The sequence below is a fragment of the Dromaius novaehollandiae genome, chromosome 9 (genome assembly GCF_036370855.1).
Source record: "Dromaius novaehollandiae isolate bDroNov1 chromosome 9, bDroNov1.hap1, whole genome shotgun sequence".
Classification (NCBI taxonomy): Eukaryota; Metazoa; Chordata; class Aves; order Casuariiformes; family Dromaiidae; genus Dromaius; species Dromaius novaehollandiae.
The window spans coordinates 16,908,986-16,916,863 of record NC_088106.1 but is presented as its reverse complement, the minus strand read 5'-3'; the positions used below and the strand labels follow the sequence as shown (position 1 = coordinate 16,916,863).

General features: G+C 37.8%; 1 long non-coding RNA gene across 1 annotated transcript; it reads right to left on the bottom strand.

Moving 5' to 3' along the window:
• Positions 1–514: 514 nt before the first annotated feature.
• LOC135329216 (uncharacterized) lies at positions 515–7,624 on the bottom strand. Its single transcript, XR_010390585.1, has 3 exons — positions 7,422–7,624; positions 1,947–2,165; positions 515–1,761 (listed from the first exon to the last, which is right to left on the bottom strand). It is a non-coding gene; the product is annotated as an uncharacterized LOC135329216 (long non-coding RNA).
• Between the last annotated feature and the right edge of the window lie 254 nt (positions 7,625–7,878).

The following is a 7,878-nucleotide window of genomic DNA, read 5'->3' as shown; positions in this document are numbered from 1 at the left end:
TTCCCTTCCATTGACTACAAGGTTCACTATGCTGTTCTCAGTCTCATATGCTGCAAAGGCATTTTAACTTGGGCATGAGGTTAAGATGTTTCTCAGTGGTGTCTATACAATGACTTATCATTTCTTATACCTCTCCTGTTTTCAATACTCTCATCCTTTCTTCCCCTGCCTTCAAATCTCTCGCACCTCACAGCACAAAATACTCAAAACCAGAGTACTTCTGCAGACAGAGCACAGTAAATGATTATGCTATCTAATCATCTGCCTGTGAGCAGTCAAATAATCTTAAATTGCATAGTTCTGTGTTTTATTTCAGGACTGATTGTGGCGACTCTATACTCACTTGATTTAATATCACTATAAGCTAAACATCTTGTATGGAACCTGAATTAAGGTTCTGCTCAGAGAGCTATCAAGGAAGGAAGGGAATTTGTTAGAGGCACAATGCCAAACCGTATTTGTTGATACAATTTGAAACAAACAAACAAAAACATTCAAAAAGCACATAAATTAAAATTAAAGCCAAGATATTTCACTGCATAGTTTTACATATTGTTTCCTGAGGATTACTTTTAAAACAGGACTTGTTTCAATAAGAGGAAATAATTAGGATATTATTACAAGTTAAAAAAAAGAAAAACTCTCATAATTAGATAGGGATTAGTAACTTCGTTTTCATATGATTAACACAATAAAACCCATTTTTCCCCAAAGTAATCGGAGGCCTATTAAGCAACATGAGATCATATGTCAAGGGGCCTTTTAGTAATTCAGCAGTTTGTAACATTTACACAGGCTGAAACTCTTCCACGAAACAGCTGGCTTGATTCTATCAAAAAACAGAGGGTTTTGGGTGCATTTATTTTGATGTCTAACACAATCCTTGAAATCATACGATTTAATGAAGGATTTTTTAACAAGAATTAGAAGTGTGTGAAGAGCTAGTGGAAAAGTGTGAACATTTTCTCAAATAATGTATCAGTAATGGAGCTCTCTGCCTTTCTCAATTTAGCATGGGAGGACCCACCTGGTAAATCGGGATTTTAAGGAGTAAGTATCTTCTAATAATTGTCACATTTCAAGCTTACAAATGCCTAGTCTTATGGTATTTTGTTAGTAAAATCTTGTTAAATGCTTAGCTCCATTATGATAACTAGGCTAAATATGAAGCAAATTGTTGACACATTTGCTCTTTGTACACACAGCTCATAAACAATAAGTAATAAAGAACAGATGTGATGTAAATTTAGCTTTGTGAGTCTATTCAGTAGAATAATTCTCCAAACATTACCTTTTCAGTCTCCTCCTTTAGTGCTTTTAACTGCAGTGAAAATACAAAATTGTTCCTTTTGTTGTTATTAAGTAGGGACGTGATCACCCATTCTGGCTTTTCCGCATTTTCTGCATATGATGCCAGTCATCGCAGCCAATGAGACCCTCAGACACTAGCCATTATCTGTCACACTCCTGGACCAAAATAACAAATAATATGCCTGGAGGTGCTGTGTTTTGTGACTGCTAGTTTCCCCGCATGGCATATGCCTAGATAGACTCAGATGAGAGGTGATTGCACAGAACTGTGATTGTGAGATGACTTAGCAGAACCCGTGATGATGTCCTAATGGCCTCCCGTGGAGGGGAACAGGGGTAATTGTTTGTCAGGGGAAGGAACACATCTGTAAGGAGGCATCCTCTGCAAACCAAGCAGCCATGTGGAAAAAGGAAAGTGAGAATCGCCGTGCAGCAAGGCAGCATTCGAGCCTAACAAAATGAAAAACAAGGAGAGGTGAAAAATGAAACAAAATATTAAATGAACAGGTTAAAAAGCATGTTGCTGGTGTGCTCTAGATTAAAAATAAAACAAGTTGTCTCTGCACAATAGTCTTCTCTTAAAATTGTGGGATGAAATGCTGCGACTCCTAATAAGGAAAGTTAAGGTCACAAACCTGAGAAACGCAGACACATTCCCCCGCAGGAAAAGCAGGCACAGAGCAAACAGTCTTCCTGTATGTTCTCGCTTGTAACAAGGTGGCTTGGTAGCCAACAACCCTTTGTTCCAAAGTTTTCTTCTTCCAGCAGTTTAATCCTCTTTTTCAAATATTTACTTTCCATGTGATCACTGCATACAGAACTGACATCCTCCCAACATCCCTCTTGGAGCAAAGCTATTGGATTTGAGAAATGAGAAACCATCAGTGTCAAGCCAGTCAATTAGGGCATCAGTCACATCAGTAGGAACTCGCCTTTAATGTCAACTGGGGAAGAAACAGGCCCTTAGAGCATACCCAGAACCTTATTTTATACTCCTTCAGCATCTTCTATTTGATCAGAAATAAACTGGAGCAAATAAGCTAATTAATCGCACACAGCACTAATTCCCCAGTCTTTTCAGCCTACATCTTAATTATTTATTTTCTACCTACAGAATAGCCAATGTCCTAATCGCAACAGCATTTCCTACAGATAAATCAACTGATTATAGCTTTACTGACCTATAGGTCACAAGAAAGTGCCAAAATTCTTTAAGCAACATAAAATCATCTGTACTCATGACCCATTCATTACGCTTTACCAACAAGCATCTGGAAAAGAGCCGCACAAAACAAGAGTTACGAGGGGTATCCCTGTAGCTCCTCTGAACACTGCTTTTCCATTCGCCACCACTGCTGAGGGGCTATTGGGCTACATCAGCTCAGAAAAGCTGGGGTTTTTTTTAAATGATGCTTTCTAAACTCTCCCTATATAAAATAAGCAGAATATTAATTCAAACCACTTTCTAATCAGATCTATTTGCAATCCAAAAAGCATCCAATTTAGAAGTAATTAAATGAAATTTGCAAACAGAGCTGGACAAATAACAGATTTTTTGTTTTGTTTTGATGGGTGACTTGCAAAAATTGGGCCAAAGAGAGCTATAAAAATATTTCAAGAAAAAAACCATAACACAAATCAAAACAGCAATTACTTTGCATCAACCCACAGTGAATTGCTTCATTTCATTTTCAAGTAATTTAACTCATTTGAGAACATATTTTTTCTCCCAAATGTAGGTTCATGTTGAACTGAAGATGCTCCTCTGAAAAGCTAGTTTCACTCAAAAATGTTCAAATAAAACATTTCAACATTTGCTGAAATTTATCAGTTTCCATATTTCCCTTTCATATTTTTTCTGCCAAAATTATCTGCTGCCATTAATCTTCAAATACTTCCAATCCCTCCAAAAATGCTACTTTTCGCGAGCTTAATTTTTCATAGAGTTATACAGTTCTACTCACAAACATTTGCGAGAAAGTCTGGAGTCTAAGAATCTCTGTTCAAAATTATGCCATGTCTTGCTAAAAGTAAAGTACAAACTCTCACTTTTACACAGGGCATGCTGCTCTGGAAATTAATGGAGTTTTGGGCACTGTGACATGCAGTGAATCCCACACTGTGGTAGTTACATGGCACATAGGCATATATTTCTCTTCAGAAAATCTCAGGCAGGCATATGGGAGCCAGCTAAGCGGATGGTGAAAGTACTGACCTGTTTGACCATCAGATGAGGAGAGAAAAACCCTCTCAGGGCTCTTCCACTCCCATCAGAGTGTTATTTCTTGAAGGCAGAAAGAGGATGCCAGTTGTTTTAGTAACTGCAATTACTCAAGAGTCTTGCTAGATAAAAATATAGGTTATTAACATGGTGTCAACATACGAGGGCTGGTCATAGATTTCTTTCAAAACTGTGTTAATAGGAAATTGAGCTTTTGACTAAACCAAATGGTCATGATTAAGTATCTATTTACCAAGGAAAATTACAAATTTAATTGACAAACATTAGAATATTTTTCCTGAAAACTTTTTTTTTCTGTGCTTCTACCATAAACCTTCACAAAGGAGAGTTTGCTGTAGGCTGATTGGTCATAGACAACAAGGAAATCTGTACTGCTGAAAAAAGAGGGATTCATTTTTTTGGTGAACTGCCCACATTTTCCACCAGCTGACCAGAACTCCTGAGGTTCACCTTGAATCTCAGAGCAGACCATGTGGCAGTGGTAGCATAACTGAGCATACTGATGTTTTCTTTGGGTTGCCTGAGCAAAAGCAACCCAAGTCTGATGGATAACTTCCCCCCTCAAAAGACAAGTGTCAGGTCTACAAACCCCTCAAGAGCTGTCAATAACAAACATAAAAGTCCAGACAAAGGGGAGAAGGGAAAGACGTAAGATCGCATTTAGGCTTTACGGGTTGATTCTGTGCTCTCCTCTTCTCTGCTTAACAAGCAAGTTTGTCTAGCTTTATGGTGACTGGGAAGTCCAATTTAAAGCTCACATTCAGAGCATTTACCCTTCTACTAAATTCAGAGTTCATAGAAATATGTAAAATTTCTATTCTACATATAACATGCTACACGTTTTCATATATATAATATATTTCAAGTTGAAACTATTTGAGACAGTAAAAATCTTTTCTCATTCTTCTATGATATTGTGAGCACAGTTAAAGCTTACCTTTTTATGTGTGATTAGAAAATTACAAGAAAATTTTTTTTGAACTACTTAAGTGACAGAGAAGTTAAAAAAATCACCATTTCCCTCCTGAAGTTTTTACCACAGATCTTACGAATATCATTTAAAACAGTTTTATTACTCCACTTATGGGTTTTTATGGTTTTTAATTATTAAAAATGTACTTCTGAGTAAGCGTCCTTCTGTTGTAACACTGAAGAGAATTTGCATCTAATTGCCAGGATACCAGCATGTGCTTTAAAACTGAAGAACATTTAAATATTTTAAACAGTACTTTAATCCTATTAGTTTTGAAAATGATAAAGGTCAACCAAAAAGTAAACTGGCAGCCTCGGTCTGCTTTAGCGCTGTTTCTCAGGCGACACACATTGTCTTTCTGTGATTCATCATACAGAAGACATCAAAATGATACAAGACATCCCAAAGCTACCTTTATCCTAGAGGCAGAAGCAAGAGTGTGCATTTTGCACCTTCACACACTCACTAGCACTTGCAAGCTTTTGTACACCAAAGAACACGAGAAGCTGCTGTTCAAATCTCACTCACCTTCTTAAAAGTTTTTTCAACTATATAGAACACTTCCTACTCATTGAAATCTGCATGGATTAAGGGAAATATGCCACAGACAGTAATAGCAAGGAAAGGTTTCTTTCACTCCATTGTGTCTATTGCACCATGCTGGTCCATTAAATATCACTTAAAGAAGGCTAATGAAGTAGAAAGAAGAAAAACTCAACCTGCAAAATCTGTGATAACAGTGACTGTAAGAAACAGGAGGAAAAAAAAAACTGCTTTGGTTTCACATACTACATAGCCTCAGTAAAGCATGGCTTTTTACATCTTGAAATCTTACAGAATCGTTGCACGTAGACTCAGATTAGGAAGACAAAGTGCAGTAGAAGCCAAGTCAGAGAAAAGTCTAATAAGATCACACAATGATTTTACAGTGATATTAAGGGCATATGAAGAACACTGAATCTAGAACTGGTAAGTGAGTGAATCTTACTGGAGTCAGGAAATTTTCTGAAAGGAATAGAAAGTCTTATTATCTCTAGAACTGGACGCTCAAAATATTTTACATTTAATAAAGAATGGAAGATGATATTGAAAATAATGAATGAAGTTACTAGATAATTAGTGTGAATTCCTGCTGATGATAAAACCAGGCTGAGTGGATTTCATGACTTCTTTTGTGTATGAAATAGTAAAAGCAGTAAGATATAATTAGTCTTGGAAAACAATACGGTACAACTGACACACAGTACCTTGTAGAGAACAAGACATTACAGAACGTGATTGAGAAATCAAGGCAGTCTGCATGGTCATTCACGTATAAACCTCAGGCAGCAGAGAAGTAGGAAGAATCTTTATAGCACTTTGGACCCTAGCAAATTAATGCAAGTTTTACTCTTTTGTGAATGTAAGGCACTGACAACTCAATACTGAATTTTTGAACATATCAAATCAGAGCAAGAGTTATTTGAAAAAGAAACACTGTGCTTAACAAAGTCTAATTTCTCTCCTACGTGCTTAATTTCAGTGGCTGTATAAAACTCTGAGTACTAAGCATGTGAGTAATGATTTGTTGAATTATGTCCAAATTGTTTGCTTGCCTGAACTGAGTCAGATGAAGCAGATGTGGGCAGCTTAAACTCAAGAAGAGCTATTTTCTCATTTTCTTTCCTTAATTTTAGACATCACACCTTGTTCAATTTAAACCCCTGGCACCCCACTAAATTGTTCTTCAGAACAAAAATTGCACGAACAGCCTACATTCCACTTTACACAGCACTAAGAACAAAAAGTGTTCAGCTTAGCAGGCACTCCAAATGAAATATTTCCCCTCCTATCAGGCATTAGCTCTCTACTCCAGCTGTATTTTTCTGTCTTATTCTATACTTCTCTGGTAGAACCCTGTTGCCTTGCTGGAAAATACATAATGTAATTAGCACACTGGCCATCAGTAAACCACAGCTGGTAGTGATGGTGCACAGATGTCTCCACTACTTATCCACGTTCAACAGAAAATATCAAAGCCATATCGTATGCTGTTTTATAGCCCTATAGGTACAGTTCTCTAATACATTTCACTTATTGGCAGACACATATATATGTTCACATATCTTTCAAAAGCTTTCCTAATTCATCATTGATCTCGCATAGAATTTTAGTACAGTAACATATGCTGTACCTGCTCCTCTATTTAAACGTCATATTGTCATCTTAAAATTAATGCTATTCTGTAAAAGTGTATGTGTTTGTTTAACAGAGATCATAACACGATGTCCTTCAGCAAGTTAACTGCTCCTGAGTACAGCTGTATTGCAACCATTTTTGCCACTCCAAAATAAGTTTGTAAAATGTGACATTTTCTTCCTGATCTATCAGGCTAACAAAAAACATTTTGGAGATTTTTCTTGTAAAGCCAGAGAAGAAAAGGTATCAGTGTCAGATTACACTAGTGTTAGGGCTACGGTAACACTTGTGTGTAAACTTCCAGCAAGAGTCTTCCTTTGTGACTCAGACTGCACCCCTCAACTTTCATGCGGTCAAGAGCCCCAAACAATACCCAACACCATCAGGAGCCGAGGGGAGTGGGAACCTCACAAGCGGTTCTCAAGCGGGTTGTGACAACAGCACCCTTTGGGGATCCCTCACTCCTTGCAGAATTGGCCAGGGCTGGGCATGTTGACTGTTGGCACCTTTCGAGCTCATTCCCCTCACTGCTGCCTGAGGCCAGGCCAGTTCCTCAAGAGAGCATGCAAAACAGCTGTAGCATGGGAATTACTTTTGAACTGTCGAAGAGGCAGGTGCTGGCCACCTGCCTGTCCCTCTGAGCCAACGTAACTATATAAAATGGAAAACTCAACAGGAATTATTAAGAAATCTCTGTACAACATCCAGGCTGCTCACCTGAAAGTCCCTAGTTTGAATAAGGCAAAGCAGGAATTCGAGGTTTCCAGGCAAACATCCTGAAGTGGGTCTCTCATGCTCTGCAGTTCCCCCCTTCCTCTGAGGAAGCTTACACAAAACCGGCACATTCCTGAAGAAAGTTATTCTATCAATCAGATTTTTCTGGAAAAATACATGAAACATTTTCCAGTCATTTCCACTGCTGACCTGCTCTTACTTTCTGCCTGGCAGAACATTGCTGAAAAATGGGATAAAAAACAGAAAAACGTTTATTTGTCATCTTTTACTTCAGTCTGATTTAGCATAACACTGCAGTACTTTTCTGTGTCTTTTATATACCCAATCACTTGATTACTGAGTTGCATCATTGCTGAACCCTGGCCCATACGAAACGCCGGAACACAATGACAGTCAGCCAAAACAACATAAACAGCTGCTTGTCTAGACATATTAGTAG